This window comes from Mangifera indica, unplaced genomic scaffold, assembly GCF_011075055.1.
Source record: "Mangifera indica cultivar Alphonso unplaced genomic scaffold, CATAS_Mindica_2.1 Un_0021, whole genome shotgun sequence".
Taxonomy (NCBI): domain Eukaryota; kingdom Viridiplantae; phylum Streptophyta; class Magnoliopsida; order Sapindales; family Anacardiaceae; genus Mangifera; species Mangifera indica.
The window spans coordinates 34159-58781 of NW_025401113.1; the positions used below are offsets into that span (position 1 = coordinate 34159).

Here is a 24623-nt window from a genome sequence, read left to right on the forward strand (position 1 = left end):
ATCTGAGAGGAAATTGTAAGTCGCGTCGCTGTCCACCAAAATAACTACCCCTTTGTTGTGTATTTCTCCTAACAACTTTATTATTTTAGGTGAATCAAACCTCACCATTGAACTACTATTCAAATTGGCTTCTTCTTCTAAAATCTCTACTGAAGGTTTTTCCTTTACAACCTCTCCTAGTTCTCCCTTCATGTCTTCTTCACCAGCTATCATAACTCTCAATTGGTGATAATAACAGTGATAACCCAGAGCAAACTTCTCATTTCATCAGAAATAAAGCCCTTTTTTAACTTGAAGTCTAAATTTTTTGTCTGAAAGTTGTCAAAAATTGCTCTCTTACCTTGGAAACAAAGAAGAGGCAATTGTACTAGCTGTTAGACGCAAAAAAAGGATGGTCTATGTAGAGGGTGGAGCTGTTTTGTTAAAATAGGGTGGGCAAGTCTTAGTTTGGGCTCGGGTTGGCCCAAAATTTAGGCTAAATGAAGGGCTAGCTGAGTCCTTAGGTTGGGTACGAAATGTTATTAGGTCTATGGTTGTATTCATTGGAATACTGGGTCTGAAGTTTATATTTGGAGGATTTAGATTAGGTGAGATCAAAATTGGGTTAGATGGTGTGAGGTGTATGGATCGGGTCACCTATGCCTGTCTCCTGTTTAAGCTTCTTCTAGGGCAAAACATATACCTTTCATCAATAATCTAGTTTTTCTTCTCCACTTGTCATGCCCTTGTCATCATTTCTGACAATGTCCGAGGATGAAACATCTTCACCTCTGATCGAATCTCCTTTAATAGACCATTCATGAAGATGACTTTTATGGTGTCTTTAGAGATACTATCGACAGTCACCAGAAGTAGTTCAAACTTGTTGCAATATTCCTGTATCGATTTCGTTTGTCAGAGGGCAAATAGCTCTTCCTCCACTGAGTGCTCATCAGGTGGTGGGAATCATTCCAATAATTCTTGCTTAAACACTTCCCAATTGATGAATGGTTGATGTTTTTAGCACCACTACAACCAGTGCAAGACATTTCCTTCCATACCAATGTCGGCCGCCATTAGCTTCTCCTGTTCTGTTAACCTATTGACTTGAAAGTAGCGTTCAACTTTGGATATCCAAACTAGCGCTTCCTCACCGTTGAAGAAGGGTAGCTCTAACTGCCTGTACTAAAGATCTCTTCTGTTACTTCCTCCTATTACTCTTTCCTCTCTCTCTAATTCATTGGTTTCCCTTTCGCCCATATTCACCTCTTCAATTCTTTCTGGGGACAAAATTGTTGGCACTTTTGGTAGATGGGGTTACATCGGTGATGGGTTGGTTCCTATTGGAGCCTTTCTTTTATCGTTATTCTCTCGTACAATAGATGCTTTTCTCATCTCTCTTAAGAATTCTTTGATGGTTTCCATATTGGATTCTATTTTTTCCATCTTGGCTTGATTATTCTTCAACTCTAATTGGATGATCTTCATCCCTTCTTTTACAAAGATTAACTTTATCTCTCTTTCTTCCACTCTAGACTTTATCCGAGTCATGCTCTAATACCAAGATGATACAAACCTAGAGAGTGAGAGGTTTCAACCCAGAGAAAAATAGACTCCTATCAGATACTAGCTCCAGACTAATAGCTTTCTCAGAGCCAATATGCAACACAATGTAATCAAAATAGTGACCAATGTAACAATGCAATATAAATTACTCAATGTAACAAAACTTCAAAATTAATATATTCATTTCATTTAGCAAATTTTGGTTACAATTATAGAAGCAATTCTTTAATTCAGTGTTATAATATTGATTTCCATAAAATTACACAAAACAGTAACTGCATATTCCAAAACACATTCCAACAATAGTTTCACCAAACCAACTATTGAACCACTATCGCTTTCAAAAGGCTATACTCTCCTTACCTATTACTTTTCCTCAAAAAACTACTGCTTCCATACTTCCCTTCTGCAAGTTTATATCTACTCTCCCATTCCTTTGTCTCATTTTTTCCATTCAGGATTTGCCACCTCATCACTTGAATTTCACAGGATCAGGTACAATTCCCTTGCTTCTAACCTCTGCTGTTTTTGACTTGAGAGACTTTTCAAACCTGTTTGGTTGTCTTCTTTTCTTCCAAATTGTCAGCCACATGTCACTCTCCCTCTCTTGGTCTTCTTTTTTATATACACCTTCATCCTAACATAGCCTTCCTTTCTTAAAATGTTTCTTGAGCTTTGGCCATGTAACACCCCTCTTCAGAAATATATCCCTAGCTGTAATTATCTTGAAGAGACGTGTCTTGTGTAAATAAATGTCTAAATTAAAATACTTCATTTACTGAAAACAAATTATTATTTATTGAAATTAAATTAAAGTGCCAAAATATCCAAAAAAAATGATAACAATAATAACGAATTTAACTATTACTAGTAATTTAATTAGTCTCATGTGTATAAATAACATAAATCAAGATAACGAAATAATAGGAGCCAAGTTTGTAGCTCAACGTGTCGATCCACTCAGCCCCCTCGCTTGCCCTATCGCCCTTCCTACCTACAAAACATAGAACAAGGTATAATGTGAGTATAAATACTCGTAAGTTCTCACGATGTCATTGGTATTCCCCATTAACCTTTCCCTTTAATGGAGTCTCACTATCGAATGCACCTCAGGCTCAACAGTTGGTCACTCGTCTCAAGTGTCTCTTATGAGCATTCATCTCTGATGCATACTGAATTGAACACTCATCCTAGGTATCTCGTATAACTATAATGGGGATGGACACCTATCTCAGGTGTCGTTTACCTCCCCTAAACTTTTTTTTTATTTCCTAAGACTGAGACGTGTCACCAATCGGTCTGTGCTTTCTCATTAGCAGGATGTCTCATCAACTGACCTTTGATATAATTTCCTTAATACTAGGACTTCTCATTAATTGACATTCGACATAATTCGTCCATAAGTATGTACAATTATATCTGCGTTTCCTAACGAAACCTATTATAATATCTCATTGACCATACACTGATTCCCATATTCATACTCAAATTGAGAATTAATTTCTTATAATTTAATATGGATAATATGCAATTGGCCTAGAAGCCAATAGATGAAAATAAATAAATGATTAATAAATATTATTCATATGGTGCACTGTAACTAAAGTGGGTGCGCCTGCACCCAATAAATGGTATATGCCATGTGGTGCAGGTGCACTGTAGCTTATTGACTGTGAATTTTTTAATTTCCATTTCAAGGTGTGTTATATGTAAATATACATAGATAATAATATCTTTATATAAATGACAACATATAATATCTTACGCTGTTACTTTATATATATATATATAAATATGTGTGTGTGTGTGTGTGTATATGTATATGTAAACATATATCTTATGTAAATATAATATTTTAATAACGTGTCATACATAATCTCCTCCGAATTCACACCCGAACATATATAATCTCTAAATACGGGCATACACACTCTAAATCGAACTATTTGAGCAATAAATGCAATACCAAATATTAGCAAAATGATCAAATTACCCTTTTATTACCTAGGGGTATTACAGGCCAATAGCCACACATATTATACCCTTCTACAAGCAAGACAGGAACTGCATCGACTGTCTCCTAGTTTGTACCGTAAGAATTAATTAGCAAACCAAGATAAATACTTTTCCAAGAATCTTAATAGGGGATGGTTGAAATATCTTATATTTTAAAAATAAGAAGGGAACCTGGAAAGTTAATTACTAGTAAAGGGTTGTGGTAGGGTCACGATAGAGCTCAATATCTTCAGGAAGCTCCTCCTCATCAACTCTCTTCCGGCGGTAACTCGTAGAAGGCCGAGGGGTGCCAGATTTCCTCTTTTGGAACTCCTACAACAGCTTCCTTGACAAGATAAAAGAAAAATTCAATATTGGCTTTAGACATACGAGTTCAAATACTGCAAATTCTGCTTAACATTAGATGTAATCCTTGGAGGCGTTGGACTGGAATCCTATCAGCCATTCATCACTTCCATTTTAAATAGAATACTAATAAAGTAAACCGATCTGCATTAATATCTTCCAAAAACTACTTTCCTAAAGCCATACACAAGGCTAAGAAAAACCAGATGATCCAAGCAATTTCTTATTAACATAAATCACTAATTAAACACATAATTAACTCTCTCTGTGCTTCAAAAATCGATAATCACGTCCATATAAAGCATTTGTCAGTTAAGGAACCACAGTCAAACCCCGAAAATTACTAGAGATCGATTAAAAAAATAAAAAAAACCATAGATCCCCTCAAGATTAGTGAGTACAAGTACAAACCCATCTAGCAAAAACTTTTCTACTAACTAAGTGAACTTCACTAAACAAACCCTTGAAGAAAAAAGTGTAAGATATAGTAAAGAAACTGCCTTTTAGCCATACTAAATTCATTCATTTTACAAAAAGGACACACCTTTGGAGAAGAATTAGGATGCTTTTTGCTGCTCTTTGCCATAATTATGCCACTGTTCAATGAAGAAGAAGATGAAGATGGAGAAAAGAAAGCATAACCACAACCGCCAAGAAATGAAGCTGATTTCATGGCCTCTTGCTTTCGTTTATTTGTGTTATTTTACTTAACTGCTGCTGCTTCTTCATGTTCTTTCATTTGAAGGTTGAGTTTGAGTTGGGTTGTTGGTTGCAAGACGTAGCAGGGATTCTTTAAAGTCTTTTGATGGAAACGTGAAGCTGGGTTTGTGGATAACATTTGGACCACCGTGCGTTAGACTTATGGACCAGTTTAAGTTGTCTCAGAATTTTCGTTCGAATTATCAATAGAGTGATATTTTGCGTAGGCGTGGATTTGAATTTGAATATTTTTTCATTTAAATTTAATTTAAATAAAAAATAATTTGATTCCAATTTATAAAATTAAAATTAAGTCTAACTTGAGTTTAACTCTAATAAAAAATAATTTAACTATGTTTGATTCGATTTCATAATTTAAATTAATAATTTGAATTTATAGTAGATTTATTCAAATAAAATATATATTGTGAGAATTGACCTATTTTTATTTATTTTCTTAAAAAACAATCTTATGACATTAAAAAAAAAAGGCAAAGTCAACCAGTGAGATGGAATTCTTTCCCGAGTACCACTTAAAGACATAAGTGTTAAACTGATTATTTTTATTTTTATTTTCGGGTATTGTTTTTGCTTTGGTGCTTCTGACTATTTTATTTTATTTTATTTTTGTTTTTCTAGAAGAAGAGTTTGGTGCTAATTGGTGAGATCGTTTTCTTATAAATTGTTTTTAATTTATTATAAGTAATTATGTTATTTGCATTAACTGATCATGGATAAAAGGTGTTTTTAAACTCATATTTTATTTATTTAATTCATCAGGAAAAAAAAAAATTGGCTTTTCATGAAACAATTCCAGATAAGTAAGTTGTTGGTACATTATCTTCTTGGTGCATTATAAACTGTGAAAAAGATATATTCGGCAGTTTATGTTAACTCGCTAATTCAATACTGACAAAATTATTGTTTATGTTATTTTTGACATTAGTCAAAACCAATTCCAGATAAGTTGTTGGTACATTGTTTATGTTAACTTGATAAGCTTACTTATGTGGCGTGTTTTTAGCGGACTGGCAGAATAATTTAATATTTATTTCGGTGTGGTCATGGCCTGCTAGTTAAATACTGGTGAGAATGCTTGGGTTATACGTTGAGTGCTTGCCCTACAAATACCAGTAGTTTTCTGCATATCATGCAGGCAAACTCTTGAAGTTTACCAGCAATGGAGCTGATATCGTCAAAAATACTAAGTAACACAGACACTAGGGATAAATTCTCGATGCAAACTAGAAGTCTAAACTTTCTTCCTCCTTTCCATCCTGGCCAGAATTCTCAAAATCTCGACGTAGTAGATGAAGAAGGGAACGAATGGCGCTTTCGCTTGATCATCCGGGACGGGGAACGTTATCCAAAGCCTGTGCTTTCTGCTGGTTGGCGCGAATTTGTTAGGCAAAAGGGCCTTCAAAAAGGGTACAAAGTAGAGTTTTTCAGGGTACAAGATCAAGCTGCTGGGGGGTTTCAGGTTCCGTATTAGAACCAGAAGACCTGTTCGTGTGTTCAATGCTGTAATCGGTTATAATTAAGCTTCCATTGTAGCTCACTGTATTTTTGAATTAAATATTTGTAACCCACGTAGTTTTTCTTTTCCATTAGAATGTCGATTGCATGACGTCCACGGTGTTTTATTAAATATTTGTAACCCTCATGTATTTGTGATAACTATAATCCGATTATCTAAGGTTAAATATTTGATGAATATAGGGTTTTGGGAATAGTTTATGTTGAATCGATTGGCATATTTTGATTGCACTGGTGAGGTATACATGAGGGTTTTCACCATTTTCACACTATGTGATTTTGGTTGTGTGAAATCATGGAGGTAATGTAAATTTAGGGTTTCAATCGGCAATAGCTACGGTGAGTTAATTTTTGTGAGGTGCACATTTTCAAGGAAGAAGATGAAGCCAACAAAGAGTTCATGTAGAGAAGGCTATTGATACCGTGTTTCAGTCAAGTGTGTGCAGCCTAGAGAGTTCTGTTTGCGTTTTCCTAAAGAGTTCTGAAGAAACCATCCAATTTCCATACCTTAGAGTCAACTCAGACACCTTGTTTACCTACGGTTGATGCTTTTCTTAGAGAGTTTTCTGAGTGTAGCTCTGTGAATGCACAGTTTCCGCGTCTTTTTATTAGCAAAATTGAGGTTATTGTGTTTGGTTTTTTCATTTAGGGTTTCGACCTCTTACTAGCCTAAAACTGATTTTATAGAGTGTTTTTGAGTGATAGGTTACATAGATGAGCTCAACCCTTCCAACATTATCACCCAGAAACACTTCTCCTTTAGATCCCTTTAATTCTGTTTTTTCTTTGTTTGTAAGTATGTATATTAAACATTTTTTTTTTTTTTAAAAAAAAGGTCTATCCAAGAGCACCCTTGCATTTATAAGAAGATACATCTTAAGTCTACTGAAATAAACCTTTAAGAAAGGACACAAAAACTTCAAGTATTTTTATCTGATTTATTAGGTCTGGAGGTTGATCCAACCTAATTTACTTTAATCGTCAAGTACAGTTAACAAATTTTTCTCTTTCATATCTCTTTAATTCTGATTTTTCTTTGTTTGTAAGTGTGTATATTAAACATTTTTTCTTTTTTGAAAGAAAGGTCCATCCAAGACCACCCTTGAATTTACAAAAAGATACATCTTGAGTTTTCTAAATGAAATAAACCTTTAAAAAGGTATACAAAAACTTCAAATATTTTTATCTGATTTATTAGGTCTGGTTCCACCATAAAAGGTTGATCCGATCTGATTTACTTTAACTGCCAAGGATAGTTAGTGTAAGAGAATTATTGACAATTGAACATCCATTTAAATGTCTAAACCGCCTCCCCAAATTAAAAAAAAAGGCCATTTTTATAAAGCGGTAGTTACTTCTCCCTAAGAACTAAAAACACACAGAACTAAATGCACTTTCTATCTCCCACGAATTATGGTACTTGGCAAATAGGGTCACAGAAATGACTCATGTCAACACTTCGCGTTGTATTCGAATGGGCTTTGTTGGAAACTAGAAGCCAAGTATGTCAAATTTATATTTACAGAATTTATAGAATTGATTTTTGACATGTTAAATGTTTCCAACATTGGTATTAGAGCGTAGGTTATGTATGTATCATGTTTTTTGTGAATTAAATTATGCATTCTGTGATTTATATAATCTAAAATTTTGATTTGTAGTTGAAATTCTATTTAAATTCAGATCTTAGGCATGAATTAAATTCGGCCAAATGCATGAAATTAAGGGTTAGAAACATGTTGTCTTCTACATGTTTCCTTGTTAAACCTGCATCGAATCAATGCCGAAATTGACAAAAATCAAGCCAAAAACCGTGACCCATGACGTGTTTTTCTAGCAACTATTTCATTGGATTCTGACAGCTTTGGAGGCTGTCGTTGGTCCGAGAAGAATGACTAACCAAAGAGCTTCAAAAGCCTTATGGTCTTGTCATTAGAGGATGGACAAAAGACACTAAGCAAAATAAATGATCACCCTTGCTTGCATCTACAAAAAAAACACATCTTGAGTCTTCTAACTGAAATAAACCTTTAAAAAATAACACAAGAACTTCTAGTATTTTTATTTGATTTATTTGGTTTGGGTCTACCCATAACAGGTCGACCTAACCTGGTTTACTTTAAATACCAAGGGCAGTTGGTGTAAGAGAGTTTTGTTCAATTGGACATCTATTTAAATGTCCAAACTATCTCCCCAAATAAAAAAAAAAGGCCATTTTTGTATAGCAATAGTTACTTCTCTTTGAGAACTAAAAACACACAGAACTAAATGCACTTTCTGTCTCCCATAGATTACAGTACTTAACAAATGGGGTCGTGGAAATGACTCATGTTAACACTTCAAGTCATATTCAAATGGGCTTCGTCGCAAACTAGAAGCTCAGTATGCGAATTTATATTTACAGAATTTACATAATTGATTTTTGGCATGTTAAATGTTTCCAACATTGGTATCAAATCGTAGGTTATATATGTGTCATGTTTTCGTGAACTAAATTCTATATTTTGTGTTTATATAATCTAAAATTTTGATTTGTAGTTGAAATTCTATTTAAATTTAGATTTTGGGCACGAATTAAATTTGGCTAAATGCATGAAATTAAGGATTAGAAACATGTTGTAATGAATGTTGGATGTCTTCTATATTTTTCCTTGTTAAAATCACATTGAATCAACATCAAAATCGACGAAAATCAAGCCAAAAACCGTGACCCATGATGTGTTTTTCTAACGATTGTTTCATTGGATTCCGATGACTTTGGAGGCTATCATTGGTCTGAGAAGAACAACCAACCAAAGAGCTTCAAAAGCTCTATGGTCTTGTCATCGAAGGATGGCCAAAAAGCAATCAATTTGACGATGGAATCTTTAGGGTTCTTCGTAAAAAATTGGGTCACAACCATATTGGGAAAATCTGATTGCCTGACTCGGTTGGTCAATGGGTCAACTTGTGGTAAATTTGGTTAACCCAACCAATCAATGTCTACTTGGATTAGTTGACCAGTTAATGGTCAAAGCTTGACCAATCAACAGCAATGGTCAATGACGGTCAACAATCATTCTCCTAACGCATCTGGTTCATTGTCGGCACATGGAAGTGCATGAGAGTCTTCTCCCAGTGCGTATGGCTTACTCCCATGGAGTGAATGCTCGTGTATACACTGTTTCTACAAGTGAAGGTGCATTCGACATCGACTCGGAGCGTAAAGGCATGTAGAGCCATATTTTGGCATGTGATAGCAGGTGGGAAACTCTTTCTAGCATGTTGTGGTACGTGAAACCCTTTTTCAGAGCATAACAATTGTGTGATGCTTAGATTTGTGCGTGGAATGTATTCTTATGACATGTAAAGATATTCTGGCTCCCAAAAACACATATTGGTGTTTCAAAATACATGTTTCTAATTCATGCAAGATCGTTCACTAGGGATCATCATATTAAGTATATGATATGATCATCTGATAATCTAATAATGCATGTTGAGACTATATGTATAATTAGTAGTACTCTATTAATTGGAAAAAGATAGTACATAATCTAATAATCTTCATGCATGACTATTAATCCTGTAATTAATGATCTCGTTTGGGACAAGAATTCCAAAACTTTTAGGACTAAGCAGATAAATTATAGCTTGCTAAAGAGTGACGCTTAGTAATGTATAAAAGAAAACCTACCATTTTGACGTTATTCCTAAATTAATGAAATGCGAGATATATGACTTACAACAAATTTCATAGAGACTTTATCATGGATAAAATGACTTTGAGAATGATACAGGTTGATGAAATTAACGAAATACGAGGTATTTGACCTACAACAAATTTCATAGAGACTTGTAAAATACCAAATTTCACATAGACAAATTTCCAGAATTAACATTGGCATAATTAGATTAAATTTTAAAATACCAAATATTTTAGTCTTGGAAGATGATTGAGAACACAATGAACTTTCGATTTTGTGTTTTGTGTGATATATTTTAAATTTTAATGCATAATTACGACAACTGATGTGTATTTGGTTGCATTGATTGAATTGCATTTGATATATGTTTTTATGATCTAGCTAACTATAACATCCTAGGACATGATAGTTAATTTGAATGAGAATGATACTGAATAGAAATTATTCCAACGTATGACATTTAAAATGCACAATATCCTAGATGAACAAAAGACTTTAGAGGTTGTAAATTATGTTAAGATAGAGTCATAACTGACTGAGGGATATAAACTCGAATAGTGCATTACACAAATATGATGTGGACACACATTATGCATGTAAGAAGCAAGACTCACTTGGTGTGATATCTTGACCAGTTCTATGAATAACGATCTAGTATACGAGTATCAATAACGCTTAACTACATATGCCATAAGTATGGTTTTGATAAAAAAGTTTGGAGGAACTGCATTCCCTAAATAAAGGCAGTTGATCATTAAATTTGATAAAATATCATATTTGATTATGAAACTGAAGTTAGCTAGACATAATTAGACAAATGAACAATAGGTTCATGTAGTAGAACGATCTTTTCAAAAAAATGGGAGCATATAATAAACATATAACCCATAATAAGAATATAAGGACTTTTGTTAGTAGTTCTTGCCACATAGAACTAAAGGTCAAGCATTGTTAAGGTAGTTAGACCTGATACTCATACATACATTACAGAGTCGAGTTTCAAAAGTAGGTGGCCTAAGTCCGAGTAGAGGAAAAAGGTCATATAAGGCTTAAAGAACAAGAACACGGAATTAAACTAACAGAGTTACAAGCGTATTGGAAGAAGAGAGAGAACTAAAATGAATAGTTGTAATAATAGCAATGAGAGTTATTTCGCCTGTGAATGAACAAAACAAAAAATGATATTATCTCATTCTACATAAAATGATGAAACTTTATTTTTTAATATTATAATATTTACTGACTATTATCTTACGTGGATTATGGACTAAGAAGCCACCAATCAAGTAGCTCATGATAGAGAATCTTTAAGTGGATTTTTATCGAATTTAGAAGAAGGTGATTGGATGTATATAGGCAACAACATAAAAGTTATAGTAAGGATGGACATGAGCAAATAAGTTTTGCAAAGTGGCCAAACTCTATACCTATATAAAATCCAATATACTTCAAATATTCTACGAATCTTGGTTAAAATATTTGTTCTTCTTAAACTATAATATAATTTAAATTTCTCTAGGTGCTTTATAAAAAAATAATATATTTGATTTCTATGGATTTGGTTTGTTAATTAAATGATTATATGGTGTTTGTCACCATTCATTATAATAATGTTGGTTTTTTATTGTTTGTTTCTCCTACATGTATGAATATAAATATAAATATATGACATGCTAAATTAGGGTACATTTGGCCAAGTTGAATTGAATAAATTGGCCAATAACAGTTTATTGGGAACTTTCATATAAATAGAACTACCCACGTGTATGCATTGCCCAATTGAAAAAATTGCTAGAAAAAACTATTTGACTAAGTTGTAAGAAATTTACTTCTTGTGCAATTTATATAGTTAGGTATATGTGTTTCCTATTAATGTAAAGTTTGAAAAGGTGTCTCATATTTCATTGCTTGTGTTAATGACAATGCTCGATTTAATCTTGTCTACTTGATCTCCCATGAGTCAAAAGTAATAATCTGCTCTAGACACTATATATATAATTGAAGTTGAGAATCAATTAAACAAAATGGATAAGAGACCGAAGTCTTAAGCATTTATCCAAAGTTTTCAAGGAACTGAGTAATGAAAAAAAATAGTATGACAACTAATAATTTTAAGAACTTCACAATAAAATAGTATAATAGAGAAAAGTGATTGAACTCTATTGAAATTGGTTAGGTAAATGATGGTACAAGCAAAACATCTACATCACTTTATGATGATGTGATGTTAATTGCTACTTATATACTTAACCAAGTATTTACTAAATCAATTGCTTCTACTCCCTATAAGTTATGGTCAGGTAAAATACTTGAGTTAATTGATTGTAACTTTAGTGATTAGTAATACTTATCCACAACTTTTCCCCATGAGTTTGATAAACTAGGACCAAGAAAAAAGGATTGTATTTTTATCAGATACGTTGAACACTCTAAATGTATGTGTTAATTAAGGAGGATTTTATTGAAAAATTAACTAAAATTGTATTAAGAGATACTACATTCATAAAAGATATTTTTCCTAGTAGGGATGATCTTGATAAACGATTTCATTTGAATGAGATGAGAAAAGAATGAGGATAGGTACATGTTAACATCATTAGTTAAATCTTAAAAAATAATGCTTACACTTATTCTAGATAGTAGGAGCGAATGCAATTGAGCTTCAACCTATTTTGGATAGTAGGAGTAATGATTCTTAATTGTTTACTTCATCTATCTCAACTTAACGGAAATATTGAGATTAAACTTTAATCTATTTTAGATAATGGGAACGATTATTCTCAATTGCATAGGAGTGAACGTCTAAAAATATTCTAGTGACGTTTTAAATTGAAAATGAGGCTTTTATATCCATTCTCTAAGATGATGAAAAGAAGTCTCATTCTTTGATAAGGAAAAATGGTTAAATGCATTGGAAGAAGAGATGAAATATATTAAGAACAAACCAATTCTAGGTTTTCATACTCATTTTATTGAGATCTTTTAATTCTACAATAGTGGTCACTTTTATATTCCAAAATTTTTATAATTATCAAATAACCTTTTTAACTAACTCAATCGTTTCTAACTTTTACCAAGGTTAAATATTTGTGAGTTCTCAATCTTTTATATATATATATATATATATATATATATATATATCACCCCTTCAAAAACAGTTGGTTTTGTTCATTTTAAGCTTACAGCCATCTAATTCACATGCATTAAACACAATTCAGACATCTTCTTTTCACACAGTTGATGTTTTTCTTAGAGAGTTTTCAGAGTGTTAAGTTACATGAATTATGAGATTTTTTTTAGTTCATTTAGCTCAGCATTTGATAATTCATTATGCAGTAAAATGATAGACGAAACCCCCTAACTAGGGCTGGATTCGAGCCGAGCCGAGCTCGGCTCGCAGCCAGCTCGGGCTCGGCTCGGTTTTTTAATGGCCGGGTCGAGTTCGGCTCGAGCTCGACTCGAGCCGGATTCGGCTCGGCTCGAGTTCGGCTCGTTTTGCGTTCGGCTCGGTAACGGCTCGGCTCGGCTCGTTTTTCATATCAAAACGGCACCGTTTTGTGTATATATGAGGATCAAAACGACGTCGTTTTGTATAAAAAATTTTTAAAAAAATATACCAAGCCAACTCGAGCCAGCTCGGGCTCGGCTCGAGCTCAATCGAGCCGGGCAGAGCCCGGCTCATTTCGGGCTCGAACCGAGCCGAGCCGAGCTCGAGCCCGAGCTGGCTCGGCTCGAATCCAGCCCTACCCCTAACTTCTTCGACCAGGTGACAGAGGACCCACCAATTCATTAAAGTGTACATTATTTAGTGATTAAATATAGTTAAGAAGTGTTCATAACTTACCATAATTAGCTTCTTCTTGGACCATGCGTACAAAATCAAAGGCTTGCCACCAAGAATAAGATGCAACTCATTTTATAGATTCATGTACGCCAAACGTCATGCACCATTATAGAAACCCACATGTATGTTAGTCAATGCACCACAATTAGATCTTTGAGAAGAATTTCAGTTGGGGAATATGAAAAGCCAAACATTTAAATTCAATGTACGCAAATAATTAATTATCAATCAATGACATATAAACTACTATATAATACTAGTTATTTATACTCATGGAATTAAATCTTTGAATAAAAAATATGTCACAAATCTAATTTTGAAATATTTAAATATAATATGATATGATACAAAATTTGGGTACAAATTCATGATATTTAAATGGAAAATAACCATTCAATATCCTTATTATCACGACAATTTCATCGAGTGTTGGTAGACGAAGTTAAATATAATTATTTTTTCATTTATATAACAGTTTTATCACTCAATTTATTCAAAGATTTAATTTTTATTACCTATTGATATACTAATAACAAGATTTTTTGAATAAGGGATGTAATCAAACTAAACCAAATCAAGTATATTAGGCTAAACCCAATTGGATTGGATATATATCAAGCTCAAACTAGAGATAAGAATGGTTGATTTAAGTTTGGTTTGAAAAATTAGATTGAACTCAATGATTTATATATTTATCAATTACCTTTGAATTGATAAGATTGGTAAGATTTTAATTGTGTAAATATAATATTTTAAACTTTTAAGAGTTTATTAATATTATACTCAAGTCGCGAACAGTTAGTGAGCGGCTCAATTCATTTATAACCCTATTTTGAATTGAAAGAAAATAAAATCATTCCAATCAAAATCCTTCAAAAAATAATAACATTTTAACTAAAACTTGTATCTATCGATACTTTATTGTCACTGATGATGTGAATTTTCTCTCTTCTTCTATTTTTTTTTTTTTACAACCTTTTATGAATATTGTTTAAGTATCGATTCTTGTTTAATTACATATATTCAAACGTGAAAAAGAGTGTTGATGCAAATTAGACTTTCTTTCATCAAGTTTCATATAGAATTGCCAACTCATTCATTTTATTCAATGCAGCACCACAATTAGACAAAACCCACATGTTCAAGGAGGTTAACACTAACCTGAGGCAGCACCGCAACTGAAGAGGCTTTTCCATCTAACCAATAGAAGCTAGCAAAATAGACCTCCAAGATTTGGAACCTTTCACACTCTAAAAACACTTGCAAACCAGAAACAGCATTAGGAAAATCTGCCCTCCAAGAGCAACTCCACCTCTAACACCCATCATCCAATATCGCCTTAAATATGCAGTTTGGCAGCCCAAGCTTTTGAACCATCTCCATGTTCTGCAATGATTTCCCAACTTTTATAGATATTTCAACATCAACAATATTCATTTGCATTTGCATTATGATTTGTATCATTTTAACATTAACAAAACGTATTTTATCTATCCATAAATCCATTTTTATTTTGACATATTTCTCCCCCTTTAGTCATAAATCAAATAAAGGGAGGAATTGTGATACAAATCAAAACAACAAGTCAAATTTAACACACCACATCCATAGCAATTCAAAGAACTTCCATTCTCTTAAAAAGTCTATCCAGTCAACACAATTGCAATATCCAATATAACAACAAAATATCAATATCCATTTCATTTCATAACCAACAAAGCAATTCAAAAAATCTATTTCAAACATTAGAGTCATTTTCATCAACAAAAGAATAGTTCAAAAGAAATATTCAAATAAAATACAAAGTAAGATAGAAATATTTCTCAAAGCATAAAAGTGCATAAAGAAAAAAAAGGAAAATACATGAAAAAGAAATATGCACAGGCAAAACATTTAGTCATGGTCATACATGGTGTTGAATTAAAAGAAAAAAACCCAACTATGCATAGATGTACACTGACACTTGTACAGTCTGCATCAATGTTTTTGAAAAAATTTTAAATAGACATGTATAGGTGTATATGGTTCATGTATGACCATGACAACATTCAAACTAGCTAACAAGTGACGTAATCTGGTTGATCGAAAGGCATGTACAATCATGACTATTAAATTCATGGTCGTACTTCTTGTTACAAATCTGCACATTTCATTATAAGCATTGATCACATTCCCTTTACAAATTTCCTAAGATCAAGGACAACAACTAAGCTGATATACTTATATGCTTAAGGACCTTATCTTAAGGGATTAGCATAATTTGTAATTACAATTATAGTTACTTTTATTGTATTATCATGACCACAATTTTGTATATGTTCATTGTACATACTTGTTGAATGTATGAATGAGTTTTTCATCTATTATCAATTTTATATGATATCAGAGTAGGGTTAAAACTAATTCTAACCAATAAAATAGGTAGAAGAAATCCAAGTCAATGGAAAATGCTGTAGCGGTTCATGCAATAAGCCAAAAAGATGGATCAAAACAACTATAACAAACATTGAGAGATCTTACTCAGGAGCAATATGACCGATTATTAGCTTTACTTCGAGAAGATGAACAAATGATGTCCAACATTCATTTTGTTGGTAATGCTTCCAAACTATTTCTTCAGAAAAATTATTGGATTTTGGACCCTGAGGCATCTAATCATATTATTTCAAATGATGCACTATTGAAAACGAACAAAAAGCCTTAAAGGGAACCAAAGTAACCTTACCAAATGGAGAAAAACTGGTTGTTGAAGTAGTTGGGTCTATAAAGATAAGGAAGGATATTTGCTTAAAAGGTGTTTTGCTCATATCACATTTTCGTTGCAACTTAATATCCATTAACAAATTAGTTCGAGATTCAAATTATGGGATAATTTTTTAGACTAGCAACTGTATCTTGTACGACCAAATCAAGAAGAGAATGATTTGAGTGGGTGAGATGCATGAGGGCCTATATTACCTTAAAATGGAATGACTGTTTTTAGCCAACACAATGAAGGTAAAGAATGACATAGAGATTTTACACCAAAGACTAAGTCATGTTCCTTTCCAAAGGTTAAAATCAATTTTTAGCGATAATATCATGAAACAAAAAACCTTGTGATGCTTGTCATATAGCCAAACAAAGGAATCTCTTCTTCTTTGTCCACCTTTAAGGCCTTTTTGGTTAAATTTCCTCTTTATCGGGCTTTCTCCTCATTTCATAGGTCAATAAGCACATTCATACCCATTTTGTTGAAATCTTTTGAATCTCAAATGGCGATTACCTTTATGTTCATGTTGGTGATATTCACTCGGTTTAATGTCTCTCTGGACAGAAAAAAAGAAGCAAATTATTAGCTGATGCAAATCACATGGGAATATGTCTGAAGAGTTCCATATTATTCGGGCGCATATGGACAACAAATCGAAGCTAGAAAATGCTAATTAATTATATGCTTATGTCTAAAATTGGAAGAAAAAAATCGAGAAGTAGCAACTGGCCTCAAAAACATGCACGAGAAGGATTGAACTGAAGATATCATCTGCTAGAAGGAAGATGAATCAAAATATGCCGAAGCCTCAAGGAGAGATCTATGGGAAAGAAACGAGACTTAAATTAAAGTCGTTGTAGTTTGTTATGCAGTTTTCGGCCACACAAGGCTTTGTTCCAACCCTATCGTCCTTACAGAAATTCACGTTTTCTCATTGGCCAATTACAAGATGAGGTGGATCCCAATGGAGAGCTTTTGCTGAAAACTCAACCTGGGATCCACTTTTTCTTTTTCTCTAATTACACTTCTAACAGAATTATCTATTCACCAATAATCCAATAATCCTACGGTGATACAGTATAATAACTCGAGTGAATCAGGTATTATGATTAGAAGGATATCTCTTAGACAATCTAAAGACAAAAGTCATTTTTGAAAATCTTATAAAAAAATACGCTAGAAATAAAATAAATATCTAATCAACTAAAAAATATTTTGATAAAAATAATACTAAAACTGTATAAGAAACAAAATCTCCAGTTTGGTCTTTATTATTCAGCTAAAGCAATCAAATTAATTCTAAAATAATATAATATTAAAAAACCCAAAATTATGCATATGAAGTTTTATATATATATATATGTGTACATGTATATGTATAATCAAGAGCTTAATGACATAAAAAGGTCTGGAGCTTCCAATTTTAAAAGGGGAAGCAGTGAAAGAAAAAATACGACTGAGAGTAAATTAGTTAATAAGACATAAAGTTAAAGCTTTCAGGTTATGTCACCAACGAATTTACATGATTATACGCAGACAGTATGTGAGAGGTTTGTCAGGTTGATGCCTGAATAAATAGGCTCAATATATATGCATAGGGAAAAGCACAGTTCCCACCCAAGTTTTGGTGAAATGATACAGATATATCTACAATAGATAAAAACCTAAATATTCACCAAAGTTTTGATTTATTGGGACACACTCACAAATTTTTTGATAGGGTTAGGAGGTAAAATCATCATTTTATTAGTAATAATAAATTAACTAAAACTACATTTCATTTCCCCTTTTAGTTTGGAAAACTAATATTTCCTCTTTGATTAAGTTTTAAAAAATTCACTTGTCCCCCTAGGATACCAAACCTGAAACACGACCATTTTCTCTTACGAATGGTGGCCAATGGCGGAGGTACAAGACAAAGTCAGCATTGTCTAAAGAATGAACGACACTCCATCGTCTAGTAAAGGACGATGAGTGTCATCCAAATTTGTACGACGCTTGTTGTCTAGCAATGCTCTTGTCGATCGCTAGTGGGCGAAGAGGGGTGAAGAAAAAACTTAAGGATTTTTTTTTTGGGGGGGGGGGGGGGAGAACGGGGGAGTCACTTTACAAAGTTGAGGTTTGAGGTTAAATGTTAATTTTTAAAACTTAAGGGGAAAATGAAATAAAATTATATATTTTTAATATTATTATTAAATGACAGTTTTACTGTTATATTTAACAAAAAATTTAACAACAATTTAGGGATGGGTGGGTGTTTAAGTTTTTCATTTGCTGCAGATGTGTTGTTGAGATTGAGCTAAAACATGAGTGGGAAATAGTTCTTTGCCCATATGTATATATATAAATATACACATGTACAGGTTCGGTCAGTTAAGTTTTCATATTGCTAAATATTTGTGCCTTTTCAAGGTCAAGAATCATTCTTAGGAAGTTCCATCCTTCGAAAGAAGGCCACAACTTTCAACATCTTCACAATTCAAAATGTAATCATGCATACTAAAAAATTAAACAATAGAATTAAGTAGAATCATAGAATAACTTTGTGACACCCCTTTCCTAAAGTACTATCTCTTAGAGAAATATATCGCTAAATTGACTATTTTAAGTATGCATTTAATTAAATAAATAAATAAAACTTGTAAAATAACTGAATAAAACTTCATTTATGAAACCTTGTAAAAATATGAAAAATACCCTTGTTAAACTATTGTCAGAAACAGACAAAAGATGTCATGAGTAAAAAATAACTGGGAACTAATAATGTGTTGTTGAATACAAAATGAACTCATAATAATAAAATAAATTGATAAAAGTTCATTATTCAAGAATGAGGGAAATGCCCTCATTGCTCTACTCCTTCTAACCATTACTTGTTCTACAATTGTTATGATCACTTATACCTATACACATGAAAGTAGGGGAGTGAGTGACAAACACTCAGTAAGTAAGAAACTCTACAGATAACTTTTACTTAAATCTCTAAAATACCCTTCCCACTTGGTCATTAAGGAACCATTTTTCAGATTCCTATATAGCGCGACCATATTACACTCAATGAAAACATCTAAATTTGGAAGTTGTAACTAAAAGTCATAACTAGAACAAACTATATCTCACCTAGGCTCTATTGCGACAAGTACCTACTGTAGGCAGTGTAGTGTATCTGTGCTCACAATGCCCCTTTACAACAATCCTATAATGTCTAGCATGCATACATATAAAAATGTATCTCATGCCATATTAGAGCTTAACTCTCAGGCACGTAAGGTGTTACTGCATGCCTGAATCTATGTATTGTCGTATGGGACAACCCAAATATCCTTAACCTAATTTCTTTTCTCTTTTTCTTTAATCTGCTCTACACACACGAAGTGTCTCATTATTTCCATGCACATGGATAACTTCTTGTGGCACTTTCTCGTGTGTTAATTTTCTTATACACACGGGTATATGTCCTTGTTAACATGGGCATGTGCTCTTTCAGGTATCAATTATACCCTTTTTTTTATTCTCTTCTCAATTGCACTATTTCTCAAGGGTATTTTAGTCAATTCACCTTATACGCAATCATGTTTATGTTATTCACGGGAAGTCCATATATCCTAGTTGATTGCTCATTGGTCAATATTGTTCAGCTATTATCAGAATGCCAAAAAATGTCAACTGGATTCTGAGTTATGTACACATAGTCATGTATCTTATACCACACAATTATGTGTCATGTTTAGAATGAAAAAAAGGCCTATTGCACCCTAGTTCAGTCTCTAAACAAAACTCTCTTCCTCTCAACAATTAAACACTTTACCACTATGGTATTATACTCCAAAAATCATTGATAAAACAAGCTTACTTGACCACATTCAATATGCAATATATCATCAACTACAATTTCATCAAACCATGACATGGATGAATATGTATACAACATGATTACTAAACATCATATCATACAAAATACATATTAATCATCATCTGTAGCCTCTAATACACCCACTAAATTGATTATGGCATCAAACCTCCATAACTCATATATTGACATATTCCATCACTGCACAATCTTAGCAAAAACATACCTAACCATATATCTTATCAAATTCATCAATCAATACAGGATATAACACTTTAATCTCATAGCAATCGTTATCATATTCCATTAACATAACTCATAGAAATTATCAGCGAAACCTATTTACCTCAAATTCATAGATATCACAGTACACGAATAGGCTTCCTTCTCTGTAGCTTTTCTCCTCTCCACATCACTAGAGTTAGGTCACCAAACTACCACAAGAAAGCTTGAAAATCAGGTTTCAAACGTCTTTCTCTCACGCCAAGAAATGCATGCATTTGATTAGAGATAAAAATCCCTAAAACATAACGAACATGTCTTATGTAAAAACTGAAATTATGTTTAACACGCATGGGCATGTGTCTAGGGCATACGATCGTATGTCACTTAAATTTGAAATTTATGTGGAATCATCTTATCCGACTGATATGACAATGACGCATAGGTATGGCCTCACTATGCACCACTATATGTCATTGATAACTCACACATGGACTTTTAAGTCACATCCAACTCATGCATAAAGATTATTTTGCCCTTGATATGCAACTGTAAGTGTTACAATTCTTTCTTTCTTAATGGAATTTTGACCCTAGAATTCATTGGAAGTAACTCAAGATGTTCTCTCTTGTGATGTGCTCTATCTCCCAAATAGCCTCCTCAATTTTATGATTTCTCCAAAATACCTTGACCAAGGGAATCTATTTATTCCTCAACTGCTTGATTCTTGTAACACTCGTACGTATGTCAAAGGTTATTTTTGTCTTTTTGTCTGAGTTGAGTAACGATGTGTGAGAATTTATTATTTATGCAATTTGAGATGCACAGTCGTGTATGAAGGTTACACATCGACGCGTGACGTGATAAAGGGTAAAATGGTCTTTTGGATGTGATACAAGTTATTTAGCCAAGTTTGGACATGATACACACCCATGCATAGGGTATGCATGCACTTGTATTGTTAGTGCGCTTGAATTTTAGATAAGGATGTATTTCTCAGGGATTTCGAAACGTGGTTTTAATTACACGATGGCACACATGCCCATATACTGTTGCCTTGAGAGAAAATAAAAAGGCCACATCTGCGTTTGGCTCATAAAAACCCATGTAGATGTTTCTATTTACTCCCTCCATTTCTTCTTCTTCATCCTCCACTTTCATGTATATAAAGAGCTACAACAATTTTCCTTTTTGTTTTATAAGTTTATGGCGATTGCAACTCCAAGCATGAACAACAGCAACAAGGATGAGGATGAAGATCACCGTGAACATGACATGGTGATGTCGGGCTTTCGTTTCCATCCCACCGAAAGAGAACTGGTTGAGTTCTACCTTCGCCGTAAGGTTGAGGGCGAGTGTTTCAATGTCGAACTCATCACTTTTCTTGATCTTTATCGCTATGACCCTTGGGAACTCCCTGGTAATTATAAAAAAATAAAATACAAACTCTCCCTCTTCCACGAGGCATAACTTTATCCGTATATATACATAATCTTAATCTTCTTCTTATTGCATCATCTGACTGCGTGCTATGGGGATCCTCTTCTGAATTCCACCAGCACCTCTTCTTTATCTGCGTTTCCTCATTTTTATGTATGGAGGGAACTCTCGGCCGAGACACTTACTGCCTGGCCAGCTGTCCTGTGATTCTCTTTGCTCCAGTCAAGACACTTATGATGGCTTCTTATTTCTTATCTTGCTTTTACTTTTTCTTTCCTTTATAGCTTTCTAATGTTGTTTTGAAATTTCTTTTTTTCTGGGTTGAAGCTTTGGCGGCGATAGGGGAGAAAGAGTGGTTCTTTTATGTGCCGAGAGATAGAAAGTACAGGAATGGGGACAGGCCTAATAGAGTGACAACTTCTGGGTAGTGGAAGGCGACCGGAGCTGATCGAATGATCAAAAGTGAGAGCTCTCGATCAATTGGGTTGAAGGAAACCCTAGTTTTCTATTCTGGGAAAGCTCCTAAAGGCATCAGAACCAGTTGGATTATGAACGAGTATCGTCTTCCTCATCATGAAACTGAACGATACCAAAAGATAATCGCCATAATTCTGACCTAACTTCTTCAATATGAAGATACGTATACATACATACATACATACATACATACATACATACATATATAGATTTATGTATGTTCATAATATCTAAAACCCTAATTTATTTAGTTACAATTTCATGTGTCCAATCTTGTGTAAATTAATGGGTTTGGTTTTAATGCAGGCAGAAATATCATTGTGTCGCGTGTACAAGAGAGCTGGAGTTGAAGACCATTCCTCTCTTCCTCGTTCACTTCCAACGAGAGCCTCATCTTCATCATCATCAAGGAGCTTTACGCCATCATCGAATGCATATCCTCAAGAGCAGCTCAACATTTAGCAATGAAGAGGACGTTCCAGACTTTCGGAAACCAATCACGAAATTCACCGCAACTTGATATGGAAAAGATGAGTGAAACAGATGGAAGTACAAGCTCAGATGTCACCACAGTTCTTGGCCTTTCAAAGCAAAACCTTTACCGTCCAACAATGGCGCCAGCTCCAATCAGCACAGATGGCTTGTTCCTTGACCAGTCTAAACAAGTATGCAACTCTTTAGTCCCCACTTGCACCACCGCCCTCGATGAATTTCACGGACTATTAACCTACCAAGAACAACCACCACCCTATAATTTCAATCAACCGTCACAATTCTCCACCTTGCTACATCATCAAGTGCAGGCAGCGCCATTGGGACTCAACATACTAACAAGTTCACTTCCAATCTCTGATAGATTGTGGGAAGGAACCCAATTCCGGAAGCAAACAGAGACTACAATGATCCCTTCAAGTAATTTATATCTATATATTCGTGACAACGTATACTTTATGATCATCACCGCCGATTATTATTTATCTAGCTAGCTCTTAATTTTTTGGACTTCATGTAATGTGCTATTGGCTGTCTCATATATATGAGTACTGAATATTGATTGATGAATATGATCGTATATAGATATCTCTCTCTTTCCTTAACGTTAATTTAGGAGAATCATGGTGTACACCATGGACTTGGAACCGAAAGGAGTATGACTTCTGAGGCAAATTAAGGTTCACCATGGAGAGTACTGGTGCAGTGCAGGGATGGAACCATGCAAACATCCACAATTAAAGGAGAGATGACATCAAAGTTTTGTTCCATTTGAATCTTGTCGTAGGTGAGCTTGACTACTAAACCACTCAAGAAGAAATTTTGGCTTTCCTTCCCCTTTGTGTTCAAGAAAGATCTAATTAACAATTAATCAATATAGTAAGACCTTGGGTGGTAAAATGATCCTTAATCTATGATATCTAGAACCACTCCATTAAGAATAGTCCATCCTCATTTTATTGCCCTAGCTATGACCCTTTAGATCTTGTTGAAGAATAAGATAATTAGATTGTACGAGGTTAGATCTTAAACACACAATATGACATGATATTTTCAACTTTAAATCCAGTTTACTCTAGTAAAATAAGTTTATAACAAGATACTCTCAACCCACATCATAAAACACATCCAAATGTATTATTGTAACATCTTGATTCAATAATTCGAAATATAGTCAATTGATAGTTTAGGAATTTACTATTATATTATCCACAAACAATATAAAATACTCATATATAATTAATTTTTTATATTTTTTCAATGTGAAATTTGTTAAACGATCTATAACCGCATAATAGATAAGAATAACTTGATTGATAAAATTGAAATTCGTATGGGCCATATCAGTGGATTTAGACTGACATTTGGGAAATTGTCCCTTCTGCAAAGTCGCATAAATTGATCCCAATTACAAGCATAAAAAAGGACTAATGGGATGTAGTTGTGCGCAGTGGGTTCTTTAGGCAAGAGCTGGGGCAGATGTGTCCAGTAGCAATTAGTAATTCTGATAATTATTATGCAGCAAAGTCAGCGATTCTACTGCACACAAATTGTGGGCGGGCGTTCTCAAATTTTTATACCTAGTGAGGTCCATACCATGACATTCTGCAGCAGCAGCACTATATACATGCTCCTTTCAATCTCTTTAAAATCTACCTATAATTAATAATTATACTTAATTAATTATAACCTCTATTCTCTGTTCCTTGGTGCATTTGT

The 24623-nt window shown here is 33.6% G+C and overlaps 1 pseudogene; it reads left to right on the forward strand.

Moving 5' to 3' along the window:
* The first annotated feature begins 21701 nt into the window (after positions 1 to 21701).
* Positions 21702 to 23492, forward strand: LOC123206001 (annotated as a pseudogene).
* The last annotated feature ends 1131 nt before the right edge of the window (positions 23493 to 24623 follow it).